At 32.5% G+C, this 15,260-nt stretch overlaps 1 long non-coding RNA gene across 1 annotated transcript; it reads right to left on the reverse strand.

Annotated features, from left to right (window-relative positions):
* Positions 1–7,210: 7,210 nt before the first annotated feature.
* Positions 7,211–13,154, reverse strand: LOC143048459 (uncharacterized). Its single transcript, XR_012969846.1, has 3 exons — positions 13,030–13,154; positions 9,717–9,909; positions 7,211–7,661 (listed from the first exon to the last, which is right to left on the reverse strand). It is a non-coding gene; the product is annotated as an uncharacterized LOC143048459 (long non-coding RNA).
* Positions 13,155–15,260: the final 2,106 nt, after the last annotated feature.

The following is a 15,260-nucleotide window of genomic DNA, read 5'->3' on the forward strand; positions in this document are numbered from 1 at the left end:
ACTGATTGATATTTTAGTGTTAGATACTTGAATTTGTATTAGTTATTTGCTTTGCACTAGCTGTCAGTAACTGCGAGTACTCTTGAATGTTTGCCAATTAGACAACTATCCAGCAGAGTAAAGACAAAGATAAATTCAATTAAAGGCATTCCATAATGAGAAAAACCAATACCGTATGATTAGCAATAAAAGGCCCCGTCAGTCTTCAAAAAAGGAAGGTGTCTATACAATATACCGCGCTTAAGAAGGTTCGCTACTCTGTTTAAAAATAACAAGCTTTTTAAAAGACTGTTATAAATTGAAAGTGTATAAATAAACTTAAAAAGCAGAACTAGAGGCTCTAAAGAGCCTGTGTCGCTCACCTTGGTCTATGTGAATATTAAACAATGGACACAAATGGATTCACGACAAAATTGTGTTTTGGTGATGGTGATGTGTTTGTAGATCTTACTTTACTAAACATTCTTGCTGCTTACAATTATCTCTATCTATAACAGTACTTTCTGTGGAAAATGTTATTGAAAATCTTCAAATTTTAAGAAAATTGTTAAAAATTGACTATGAAGGGCAATAACTCCTTAGGGGGTCAATTGATTATTTTGGTCATACTGACTTATTTTTAGTTCTTACTTTGCTGTACATTTTTTGCTGTTTACAGTTTATCTCTATCTATAATAATATTCAAGATAATAACAAAAAAAACAGCAAAATTTCCTCAAAATTACCAATTCAGGGGCAGCAACCTAACAACCGATTATCCGATTCATCTGAAAATTCCAGGGCAGATAGATCGTGACCTGATCAACAATTTTACTTCCTGTCAGATTTGCTCTTAATGCTTTGGTTTTTGAGTTATAAGCCAAAAACTGCATTTTACCCCATGTTCTATTTTTAGCCATGGCGGCCATCCTGGTTTGTTGGTCGAGTTACCGGACACATATTTTTAACTAGATACCCCAATGATGATTATGGCTAAGTTCGGTTAAATTTAGCCCAGTAGTTTCAGAGGAGAAGATTTTTCTAAAAGATTACTAAGATTTACGAAAAATGGTTAAAAATTGACTATAAAGGGCAATAACTCCTAAAGTGGTCAACTGACCATTTTGGTCATGTTGACTTATTTGTACATCTTACTTTGCTGAACATTATTGCTGTTTAAAGTGTATCTCTATCTATCATAATATTCTAGATAATAACCAAAAACAGCAAAATTTCCTTAAAATTACAATTTCAGGGGCAGCAACCCAACAACGGAATGTCCGATTCATCTGAAAATTTCAGGGCAGATAGATCTTGACCTGAAGAATAATACCCCATGTCAGATTTGCTCTAAATGCTTTGGTTTTTGAGTTATAAGCCAAAAACTGCATTTTACCCCTATGTTCTATTTTTAGCCATGGAGGCCATCTTGGTTGGCCGGGTCACCGGACACATTTTTTAAACTAGATACCCCAATGATGATTATGGCCAAGTTTGGTTAAATTTGGCCCAGTAGTTTCAGAGGAGAAGATTTTTGTAAAAGTTAACGACGCCGGACGACGACAGACGATGGACGACGGACGCCGGACGCCAAGTGATGAGAAAAGCTCACTTTGCCCTTCGGGCCAGGTGAGCTAAAAAAATGGAGGATCCGTGTGCTTGTTTTCGAGATATAAGCCGTTGAAAATTTGGCGGGAAATAATTCTCTCTAGATTTCTCTTTCACTTAACATTGGCACCTTTTTTGTTTAAAAAACTATTAAAAAATAACAAGGATTTCATAAGATTTTGAAATATGGCTTTTTAAATAATATGTAATAAAAATATGAAAAGAAAAGTAGGGATTAGTGGGCACATTTTTTAATGTTAAAACATGGATAAAACCAGAGGATTCCGAAAATCTGGCAAAAAATAAAAAAGTAGAGGACAAACATCCTTAAATTAAATGAAATTCATCGTAAACCATCCATGTGTAAATGGTCGAAAAATGGTGTTCAACTTAACACGCGGTACCTTCACGGTACCTTCACGACGTTCAGTAGTGCTGCCGTAATATCCTATGACCGAAATGTTTTGCTTAATTCAATCTTTATTTTTATATTTGATCCGATTAGTTATGTCACAATTAGATAAATGAAATGTAGGTCTTCATGACTGGATGTTTAACATAAATTCTTTGGATCCAATATAGAATTCATCGAGCCTATTTTTATTGACAAGATGTTCCACAGGAAGGGTTGAAGCAACACAGCTGACCTGAAAATATATCAATAATTTAATTGTACATGTACATGTATTATGAGAAGGTAACAGTAAGATGTTGGTGTGTCAAAACGTCTTCCACTGTATAAAGCCGTACAAATTCTAAAATCGTTTTCAATTATGACAAAAACTGTGACGGGATAGAGTTTGCAATTTTCATTAGTAACGCTCGACGAATGAAAAAAAAGGTAGAAAAATTTCTACTGAATATTTATTGGATAAATTTACAGAATAAAATAAGAGGCGTCTATGATTTTGCATGTTAGACAATTATACAAAATAAATACTCATTCATGGTGTTATGAGTTGCTATCGTTTTTTTTTCAGGTTATGATCCTTATCAATATATCTATGGAATCAAAATGGCACAATGTCTCATAATTTTATGCTGGCATTTGTTTAGTGTGTAACTTGGGTTTAGCGTTATTCCATAGATAGCTTTAATATGTATCACGTTATCACAATTGTGCCCGATATAAACTTTATAAAGTCTTCATTGTGTCATATTTATATGTGGTAAGCATTATGTCAAGAAATAATCGTACTGTTGATACATAGATTTCCAATCAAAATATAAATAAATGTGAATATGCATAAAATACGGAAATATAATATAAAAGTTGGTGTTGCCATGAAAAAAGAAATTTGCAAAAAGTCTAGGAATAAATAATTAACAGACTTAGGTTACTGCTACACGATTCAAATACTGAATTTCAATGATTTAAAACCCTTATCTAACGGTAGGTTCATCATAAGTTACGCCAGGCAAGTGCGATTATTTTGTTGTTAGTTGATATCTGTATTTTGTCATAATTCAATTCAGGGTGCTCTACATGTCTAATTTAGGAGCTTCTGATTATGACCATGTGTCGTGTACATTAAAACATGTGATGTCCTTTTGTATAAGTGTGATAAGTGCAGATCATTGCAACCCGGCATCACCTAAACTAGGGGTAGAAATCAAGTGGTCCAGAAGGGAACACAGTTCCTGCTCCACAAGTTGCAACAGCCGGTTGGCTCATGGAAATATGCATTCAGTTCAACTGGAAAAAAAGAAAAAAACAAAAACACAGTTATTGCATTCTTGTTTAAAGTTAAAAAAAAAATCACCAATTACCAGAAACAAGGACAAAATTGTCAATTTTCACTATTTAGATATAAAGATTATGTTTGTCTTTAATATGTTTTTGTATGGGTTTCTTTTGTTTGTTTGATGGTTCTTTACTAACAAACACAGTGAATGTAAAACGTCCTTTGCCTTTATCTTCAATGCACGTGCATTTGTAAATACATAATTTAGATAACAGTTATAAATTTTGCTTATTAAACGACTTTTTGTATATATAATTGAGTTATTTTCCTTTGAGTGTAAAAAGTATGTGTATCACTTTTTTTGTTTACATGTATCTGTCAAATATTTTTTTTAAATAAAACAAAACTACAGGATCTACACTTTTGATCGAGCTACACAAAGATGTGTCGAATTGACTAAACAGTGGTAAACATGTTCCTGGCTTAAGACCATGTGTCGTTTACATTAAGACATGTGCAGACCATTGTTAGGTGGCAGTTACCAAGTGGACTTTAAAAACTCGAGAAAACTTTCAGAAGGGTACGCAATTCCTGCTCCACAATTAGCACCATGTGAGTATACATGCCGATGATAAATTACACTAGGTGATGTCACAATCGATGAAAAAAGGACGGAGTGGCTGTTACGACGATTGGGGAAAATCCGTGTTCATCTGTAACATTTTGTATACATATATGTCATGATGGCGTCCGAATATCATCCGATGGTATTACTTCTCAGTTTTGACTGAAATTTATAACTAACAAAGAATATGTTTAACTTTAACATATTCTTTGTGTTTTGTTGGTTTTTTTTGTTTTTGTGTTGTTTAAACACAATGAATGTAAATCATTGATCGCCTTTATCTTCAATGCACGTACTTTTTTCAATACATCATTTTGGTAACAGTATTATAAATTTGAATATAAATATAAGGAAAATTGGTACCGTTAATGTTATTACTACCACTGGGTCGATGCCTCTGCTGGTGGACTGTTAGTCCCCGAGGGTATCACCAGATCAGTAGCCAGTACTTCGGTACTGGCATGAAAATACGGAGTTTTTGTGTTGTTAAAATTTGCTGTCACAAAATGTTAGAAATTATTATAAATTAGGTAATGTATCTCCCTCGTGCAAAGCTCTGATTCCTTTCACGGATTTTGTTATACTTTTTGAACCTTTTGGATTATAGCTATTCACCTTTTATAAAAGCTTTGGATTTTTAATTTTTGGCCATGAGCATCACTGCAGAGACATGTATTGTCGAAATTCGAATCTGGTGCAGGAACATTGGTACCGTTAATGTTATTTGATTTATTAATCCACTTGTGGTATAAGCTGTCAAAATAATTGAAGATTCGAGTTATTTTCCATTGATGGTTAAAAGTATGTTTTTTTACTGTTTATGTTTACATGCATTTGTAAAATATTTGTAATAAATAAAAAAAATAATGTTGATTTGGCTACACTAAGATGTCTCGTGTTCGAAATAAAAAGACAGGCTAGCATATGTAAGTTTCATGTTCATCTGCAGCACTTTACCTTCTAAATTATTCAGACTATGTACAATGAATGCAAACAAATGTGCATCTCCTATTTTGGATAGATTTACATTATGTATACTGAGGTTTCTCATTTATTGAACTTAGTCTTGTTTTCAAATGAAGATAAAAGAATCCTAGTGCATGTGCAATTCAAACTCTTTCCGCCAATATAATTAAAAGTTTGCAAGTTTAATAGGATGTGCACCTCCTATTTCGCATCCGCTTATTATTGTTTGTGTAGTTTAAAAAACGTACAATCATATTCCTGACTTGGTACAAGCATTTTCTTATTTAGAAAATGGGGGATTAAACCTGAATTAAAGCTAGCTGAACCTCTCACACTATGTGACAGTTGCATCAAATTCCATTATATTTACATCGACGTGTGAACAAAACAAAGACATAAAATGTCAAAAATAAGGGTACAGCAGTCAACATAGTGTTATAATCTTAATCACTAAAAAAAACAAATATATGTAACAAAAAAGCACAAAATGACATATAGATTAAGCATATATATGTGTATCAAAGAATCATGAATGGTCTGTTTGTCTTTTCGTATTTTTATCAGGGCTTTTACTTTTTTTAGACCAATGTTTTTGATTGCCCTTTAGTACCGTTCTCCTCTGTTTTTATTTGAATGTTTGGTTTATCAATGTGGTCCTATTTAGTTTTATTAGATCTTAAGCATTTGTATTATGTTTTATTTTCGTCGTAAGCATCGATTTTCGAAAACGCGAATATGATGCAATACAATTGACACTGTTCATGTTATTGAAGTTCTTGTCTAATTCATATAAAGAATGTTAACTGTTCAATATACTCCTCCTAGATACAGTACAAGTATCAAACTTTTGTTCAACAAAATGACTCGTCAGCGAGGCTCGAATGAAAAAAGTTACAAAAGTCAAATAATCATAAAGTATTTAGCTGAAGCCCATTGACGACCCAAAATGCCAAATAAATCGATTGAAATCCAGTCCAATTTATGTGTAGCGTGTGGTTTATACAACATCTAATCTTTTTCAAATTTTGATGAGATATCTTAAATTCTTAGCCACTCTATCTGCAACATTTTTTTGAAGTTCTTCAAAGCTGTAACAAAGAAGTACCGATATTATAATGTGTACAATTGTACGATTCCGTTGATTTTGCTTGATATTAATTACAAAGATCTAATCATTGAAGATGCAATTAGACAACTTTCGAGTTCGATGCATTTCCGTCAAAAACTCTGGTTTTAGTGAACGTCATTTGTGCGTCGTCACTTCCATTCCAATGATGAGCGAGTGGTTGGAAAACTATTATTCTATATTGTACGAATTATTCGGCAAATTGAATTCTCAAAATTGACAATCAGCATTGCTGTCATTAGCTATAGGGGATTGTCATTAAGTACCTACAGAACGACCATTATTTCTAGTTTATCCTGCACAATGACGATCTCGAAGACGCTTGATGAACGTAAATAGTGCAGGGATACAGGCGACCCCCTCTATCTGGTAAATGACGTCATAAAGGCGCGTATAATTGACGAGTTTTTTCCGGTGACGGATGGACTCGAAAGTGGTCTATTATATATTATATAGTAAAAAGAAAAGAAAAATTCAGCAAGAAAATAAATAATTTTAAAGCATTAGCATGTGCACGAATCAAACACACTTAATGCACATACAAAGGTTTTAAGATCTGAGGATTTGAACATTTGCAACAGTTTGAATAAATTAAGTGAATATTGAAATACACAGTTAAACTATGTTGTACACACATTTCGCTATCGCTTAAGATGTAATAAGCATACTAAAATTTAAAAAGGATAAATGTCAAGCTGACAAATTATTAAAAATCCCTAAGCATATTTCGAATAACTCATATACAAAGTAACAAGCAAACTGTTCATGTAGACATTAAGATTACAATGATCACAGACTTAATAAAATCAAGTAAATATAGTTTACAATACATAGCAAACTATTCAAACAACAATGTAAGGAATAAAAGAAAATTGTGATAAAAGAATACAAAACGTCTAAATTGCTTTAAAATGTTTGCGATGATGTCCTACGGTCTTTTTTTTAGTATCTACAAAAAATATAAATTTTAATAGTAAAACTATCATAAATGTTACAATTTTCTTTCAATTTTGACAGATTAACAAGGTCACAATTATTTCCACCTGTCCTTCTTTTTCTTGTGTGTCTTTTGTTTCCGTGATTCCCCGGATGTGTGTTCCTGTTCCGTTTGATTGTCATCTTTGACTGGAACCATCTGCAACTTATTTGTATCTCCTTTCTCATCTTCACTATTTTCTTCATCACTTGATTTTGTTTCCTCTGACTTTTCATCGCTGCTAGTTTCCTTCTTACTTTTCTTTATGTTTTCTTTCCTTTTGTCAACCTCTTCCTTAGTTTTTTGGGCTATTTTAGCATCATGCTTCAAACCTTTTAAGATGTACTCAAAGTCTGTAGAATATTTGTGCATTGATCCATTTTGTAACCGATACGTTTTCCTCTGTAGTTTTTCGCAATAATCATACATTCTTTTAAGAGTCCAGATAGAATATTCAGGATCACATTGGTATTTTGTTGCGCCACCTTTTTGCAACGCACGGAAAACAATAGTGGCGCAATTTCTTCCAAATAGACCATACGATAGCATGCGGTTCTCGTACCACCATTCTTTAATTTCATCTTCTTTAAGAAAATCCGAATGGAAAGTAATTCTACGGTCAGCTTCACGTCCCATTATTTTGGCATCTAGTGTATATGTTTTCGTGAACGTCTTGTTATCAGTGAAAGGTAGAAACTGTAATTTAAAATAAATGACTTATATGTTATAATGTGTAGCGAGAGGTTGTTTTCATTGTGTTTCTAATAGCTAGTGTCTCAGTTCCGTAAACCCTATTGTATCTTTATGTATATTTTATACACAATATCATTTAAAATATTTGTGTCCATAAACTTTTATTCAAGAATGTTTCTTAAATACTCACGATAGATTGTGATGTGCATGCAAAAAGGATTATGTGTCCGTGTGTCTTGCTTAAGTGTCCCATACTGCTTTAAACAACTTTATTTTCTGATAGGTTTACTGATTCATATTAAAGCTAAGGTAAACATGGTGTATTCTCAATTTGAAATCGGGCTTTTTTATTTAGTTTTTAGTACTTGCGAGTTCCTATATAAATCATCAATTCATATTTCTTTTCTTTTTGTAAGTTGTTTTATGTTTACTGTGACCTTTTGAACTCGAGGTTAAATCAATAAGTTTTCATTCAGTTAATACAGTTTTACAGAGAACGCTCACAACACACATTTGACACCGCCATGTGCTTGGTGTCTCTCCCGAGCAGGGAGCCTAAAGCTTGTCGTTGATTCCTGTCTTTTATATTATTTTTGTTATCTAATGTAGTCAGCTTAAATCCAATCGATATATTTCTCTGTTGTTTTTTGGAGGGGGGTTCCGTGACCTACTATTAACTCTTTATATACAGTATTCATTTCATTCGTTATTAAATGCCATTAGGATCTGTAGTTATTGACAGGTATAAATGTCCTGTGAGAAATACTTTTGCCCAAAAAATTGCGTTATTTTGCGCCACAACTCATTTGCGACAACGCTACGTTTGTTTCTTGTGGTCGATATTGCATTTACAAATGAAGCATAGTATCATCTGTACCAAAAGTAAAGGTTATTTTTTGCATCAATCGAAAAATACCTTCCTCCTTCTTGATCCGGGCTTACACTGACATTGTTACATTAGGGGAGTTAAACCCATTTTACAAACAAAAACAATATAATTCTTGAAATAGTATAAATATGGAACTTGCTGTTAGTTAAGATCGGACATCACCTACCGACACATTCTATTCCATTCTATTCTATTCTATTCTACCATTTAGTGAACGCCTTCAACAAATTGAAGATTATGTCACAGGAGGAAACTTATGTAGCAAGACATAGATTGAAAAATGTACAATTTTTAAAAAATACGAAAAATTAAAAAAATAAATGTTTTGAATAATTAAGTAAGATGTTATAATTGAGTTAAATTAATATTGATGCTTTGAAATTGAAGCGTTGAAAGAGTCTACTGAACTGCAATTTACAATGTCATCCGGTAGTTTGTTCCAGTCCGTAATAGTTCTTGAAAAGTAGGATTCTTTTCTGTACTAGAATTAGAATGTCTTGTTTGTCTTGTTTGTGGAATTAATTTATTATTTTTAGGTATTGCAACCTTTTCGTGTTCAATTTTGTAAAGCATTACCAATCTGGAGTCTTTTCTTCTGTCAGAGAGCCTGCGCCATTCAAGATGTTGTAACATGTTACCAACGCTTGAGGTGTTTCTGTATTTGTCTACATTACAGTTTCAGTAAATACTTTACGACATGACACCAATCGCAATTAATTTGTTTGATGTGATGTTGTTGTGTTCGATACTGCCTTTATATATGATATTAATCATTGCATATAAACATGTGATACGAAGCCAATAACATTAATGTCTAAATTAAAAACTAATAGTCCAAGGTGAAATTGTGCTGAAATTCAAGAATACAGACTTGGTTAACTTCTGGATAGCAAATATTTTAACAACAATTCAATTGCCATGTACACTATATATCTGCTTCTCAAACTTTCTTGATAACGCATACACGAATTCAAAAAATTCAGTAACAACTTATTCCAAATAAAAAATATTTAAAACAATGTTAAACAAAATATCACTGCTAAAATTGTTGCATCATAAAGTAACATTCGTGAAATTAAATAAATTGTTGAAATGTGTGGTTTATTTTATCAAAAATGCTACTGTAATAATTTGTTTTGTTGTAGTTAAAACGCATAAAATATATTTACCCATGATATTATATAATCAAAGAACAGGATGAAGATATTACTAATGAGAGGAGTCATTCCTACAGCTAGTAAAAGTTTTGAGTAAGGCGATTTGTGCCAATAGCTGATATACGTTCCATCACTAAGGCATATAGCAGCATGGCCACAGTGGAATATATCCGAATTCCATTCATAGTATGTAACACCAGTTCTGCTGTTGTCAAAGGTTAAAAAAAATAGTTTTAGTACTAGTAAACTAATTTCATGAAATAAAAGTGAAAATGGAATCGGAGATGTGTCAAAGAGACAACAACCCAACCAAAGAGAGGAAACAGCCGAGCTACAATTCATACAAGTAATACCAACAATACAATAATATACACAAACGTTTACACATAGACATTTCTTGGTGCTTAATTATCAAAAGTATACATAGTTTTGTTGTACATGTCTACGGAAGCCTATCCTGTCTTGTATAAATTATTTCCTGTCCTTTTAGTAACTAATGCATTTGATTGAATATATTTGTAACATTAGCCGACTAGATCTGGGTAAATAATTATCTTTCTCTAAATTTAAACAAATTTTAATTTCAGCTGAAATATTTGCTTTAAATCAGAATTTTCTGTTCATATGCAACGGATTCTTTCAATAGCAAAAACATTTATACTTAAGAAGGTTTTTTGTGTATAATTTTCCCTTTAGTTTTACAGCATGCAATATCCGTAAATTAGGTTGATTCAGTAAATCTGAATAAGACATAAAATTATACTTGGCATAACAAAGAATGACAGCAATAGAAACATCTGGTATACGGCATTTTTCTTAATGGATGTTTAGATAGTTATAAGAAGATGTGATATGAGTGCCAATGAGACAACTCTACATTCAATTCAACATTTATAAAAGTAAACCGATTATAGGTCAAAATACGGTCTTAGCACGGATCCTTGGCTCACATCGAACAGCATGCTATAAAGTGCCCAAAACAATTCTAGTGTTCAACTATTCAAACAAGAAAACCAACGTTATAATGCTTGAATACAGTGGCAACTACATCATATAATTGGTTGGCCCTTAATGACACGTACTACGCGGAGAAGCAGCGATTATCAATGTTTAAAGTTTTGAGTTGACCGCATGAGAAAAGAAATCACTATCTCCGGCCGACGCTACCATTTGTACGAGAGCACCGAGGTCATTCATACCAAATGAATAAATGGTTTGAAGACGGATAAATATAAGTTTAACCAACTTTGCTCCATTACACATTTTGAGCTCTACAATAAAAACATGTGTCTGTAAAATTGTAGCGGTTTGTGAAGACAATGATTTCACAGTGTACAAGCGGACAGTGACACAAAACGGAAGTTGCTGATCTGTCCGACGGCGATCGGCTCGTTGTTTTTCAAAAAAATATAGAATATCAACACAAAGTGTCCCATAATGGATTGTTCAGCAGCTCAAGGTAAGTGAATAACTACAATGATGTATTTTTGACCATTTAAAGCTTATTTTATGCTTTTAGCATCAACCGTCTTTTCAAAATAACTCCTGATCATGAAGAGGGGTCAAAATTTTGCGATTTTTCGAGTCATAAATCTTAACAAAACTCCGAAAATTCAAACATTTTCAAGATTTTTAATCGATACATAGTTGAATAATCATATTCCGCATACACACACAAAAGTTTGGTTCATTTTTTTTTTATTATATTGTCACAATTGAATCTTTTCTATTCAAAGTGTACTGTCCGCCTCGTTGCCACCGTATGTTTTCATACTGTCCGATTCGTTGGTCATATTCATGATCGATATCTTAAGCATCTTAAGCAAAAGTAAGATTGAAACATGCAATTTATCCACATTTAAACTTTATTCAACACAGATACTGTCTATGATTATATATGGAAAATATTTATAGATTATATATTCAGCTTGGATCTCGTGTCAATTAAAGGGGGACATTGGTCACTCTTCCAGAACCTTTACTCATGTCTGCTGCTCGTATTCATCGTTTGCGGACCTTGTTGTTAGATTCTCTACCGATATAATATTGTAATAAATGCATGGTGAATTCAGTACACATGTTCCCTATGACATGATCTTTCTAATTTAATGCAAAATTAGAGTTTTGATCCAATTTTACGGCCTAATGAACATAGAAAACGATAGTGCGAGTGGGGCATCCGTGTACTATGGTCACATTCTTGTTTAAAAGTTATTTTAAAACAACAGTAGATGATAGTGAGTGATGCAGCGCACTTAAGAACATCAATTAAATAATGTTTTGCTTATATTTTCAGATATACATGATGAGTACTAGTAATCCTTATAGTTGTACAACATGCTTGTTTTTCATGAAAAGTTATTACCCCTATTTATGTTTTTAAGTGATAAAAATAACAATGTTCCACATGAATGTATGAATAAATATACCATAAAAATCACCTACGTGCCCCATTTTCCTAAAACAAACTAGAGAAACGTATATTAAATTTTCATGTGCATGCATTAACAATGCTTTTTATATGTAATAATCAGTAACATTTTATAAATGTTGATATTTCCTAGGAAATCGGTCATGAATGTGGATAAATTGCATGTTTCAATCTTACTTTTGCTTAAGATATCGATCATGAATATGACCAACGAATCGGACAGTATGAAAACATACGGTGGCAACGAGGCGGACAGTACACTTTGAATAGAAAAGATTCAATTGTGACAATATAATAAAAAAAAAATGAACCAAACTTTTGTGTGTGTATGCGGAATATGATTATTCAACTATGTATCGATTAAAAATCTTGAAAATGTTTGAATTTTCGGAGTTTTGTTAAGATTTATGACTCGAAAAATCGCAAAATTTTGACCCCTCTTCATGATCAGGAGTTATTTTAAAAAGACGGTTGATGCTAAAAGCATAAAATAAGCTTTAAATGGTCAAAAATACATCATTGTAGTTATTCACTTACCTTGAGCTGCTGAACAATCCATTATGGGACACTTTGTGTTGATATTCTATATTTTTTTTGAAAAACAACGAGCCGATCGCCGTCGGACAGATCAGCAACTTCCGTTTTGTGTCACTGTCCGCTTGTACACTGTGGATTTAGTTGGTTCAATTGCGTTTGATTTCATGTAGGATAAAAATAAGCTACATTGGAAACGAAACTAGACAGTTGACTGCATTAAAAATTCTATATTTTACAATCATGTACATGTATAAATTATGAGGTAATAAATCCTAATCGAAAGTAGACTTGAACCCATTGTTATTACAATGCTATTCATGTAAAGTAAACAAATATAAAATTATAAATAAATAGTACCTGTTCGACATTGTCTGTTTAAGTTACCCGGACGTAATTTTAACCAATTTCCTATCGATTTGAAGTTTTGATTTTTTAAATGTATATCGTTCCTAATAATATCTATATAAGCAATATCCTGTGTATTTCTATATTTAGATTGAAATTAATATTTATTTCGAACATAAGCTTTAAAAATGTTTCGTGATTGCTCAGCTATTTCAAAACCTTTTTAATTATTGTCCTATAATAGTTAATAAAATAGTTTAACTTGATGAAATGATATTTAAACATTTAAAACTACCGGTTATGTTTTGAAATGAATTATCCGAGCATAGAAGTCAAGTCTCGAGACCTTAACCAAGATAGATTTATATAAAGTTGTGAACATCTCTTCGGAACTAATCAAACGAGTTTGGAGAATGCTAAGATGTATAAAATTTTTAAATTCGTTTAAAAAAAAAAAAACCGGCATTATGTTTTTCGGTCTGTGCATCCGTTCGTTCGTCTGTCCTTTCCTCCGTCCGTTCGTTCGTCTGTCCCGCTTAAGGTTAACATTATTGGTCAATATAGTTTTGATGAAGACGTTGAATTCCAATCAATGTGAAAATTAGTACACATGGCAGGAGATGTGGTATGATTTGCAATAGTCACAAAAGTTCTATGGATTTGATCTAAACATAATTATACCTATAGTCGGCTTTAAACGGGCCCGATATGAAAAATATAAAATAAGTCAATTGAGAAAACTAACAACCTAATTAAAAAAAATACAATGTACAAAAAAAAAACAATATGACGGACATATTAAACCAACAACAACCATTGAACTACAAGCTCCTTATTTCGTACATGCATATAACGAATTTGACGTGTTTGAATGTGCCTACCCTCCGAACACGAATTGAAAATGAAATTGTGACTATAAGAAAAAGACACATGATAGAAATGGTCACAGATAGTTCACAAAGGTCAACTAAAGTATCGTGATATTCGAAAAGTGTTGACTTCAATCCGTTATACAGAACACATCAGTGGTGGGTCTAAAACTTGTATGTGTGTGTGTGTGTGGGGGGGGCACTGACTGACCTAAGGAGGGGCCCGCTCCCTGCAGTCATGCTTCAGTGATTCCCTATATAATTACCCAATTTTTTACCACAATAGGAGCGGGCGGGCACAACCATCTATCAGAACCCATGTCCCCCTGGATCCGCCTATGCACATGTTTCAATATCGTCATGATCATAAGCACCAACCATCTATCAGAACAAGTATCCGCAACAAATGGACACGATCTCTAGAATATTGCAAGACAAAAAAAAATGGAATTTTGTTGTAAAGATTAGTTATTAACCGACCAATATATTCCGTATATAAATATGTTTGAATTATGAGAAAGTTGAAGAAGTACGTCATGTTTTATGTATGAAACAGTATCAGGTCATACGTCACTTATTACATGTTACCAGTTACGTTTTTCAATAAATTTGTGTGGTTTTATCAATTATATTATGATTAGTAAGTTTTATGCTGATCTACGATTTCTAGAATATTCTTGTTGTTACTCAAACAGATGAAATCAGTATTATAACTGTATATGTTATAAACGATATGATTTGTATACAACTCCTGATCATCATTAGTCCTTAAGCTTTAGATAAAAAAAATATAATGAACACAATATTTTAGTGTATTAGAAAAAAGCAACAATATCGTAAAAATCAGGATCTTACATCATTAAAAACTGGTTTCTGACGTACAGTATCCCCCTGGCGCCAGTATTTGTAGATTTAAATTTAATCAGTACACACAGTCGTAGTTTGATATTTTACATTTAATATATAGTAATTTAAAACAGTATGTTGACATAGTGTTTGAAATGAACTTTTAAGTTACTTATAACACAGAATTGAAAATTACTTGAGATATAGGCAAAAGTAATACAAAAAATAATCCTATGATTCAGGTGAATAATCCTATGATTCAGGTGAATAATCCTATGATTCAGGTGAATAATCCTATGATTCAGGTGAATATTAGTGATATATTATAAGAGATTTCTAACTCTGACAACTTTCAGATGCATCAACAAACACTGTTCTTGTACTGCCTCAATATAACTTCGTCATTCCAGCATCAAAACTTTGTGATATTACTGCGGAAAGTATCAAGCTGTTACTTCATAACGATACGGGAGAACTTAGCAACTTCCCAACTATCAGAAGGACGTTTAAACAATCTAAAATATTAAG

Source organism: Mytilus galloprovincialis, chromosome 10, assembly GCF_965363235.1.
Source record: "Mytilus galloprovincialis chromosome 10, xbMytGall1.hap1.1, whole genome shotgun sequence".
Taxonomy (NCBI): domain Eukaryota; kingdom Metazoa; phylum Mollusca; class Bivalvia; order Mytilida; family Mytilidae; genus Mytilus; species Mytilus galloprovincialis.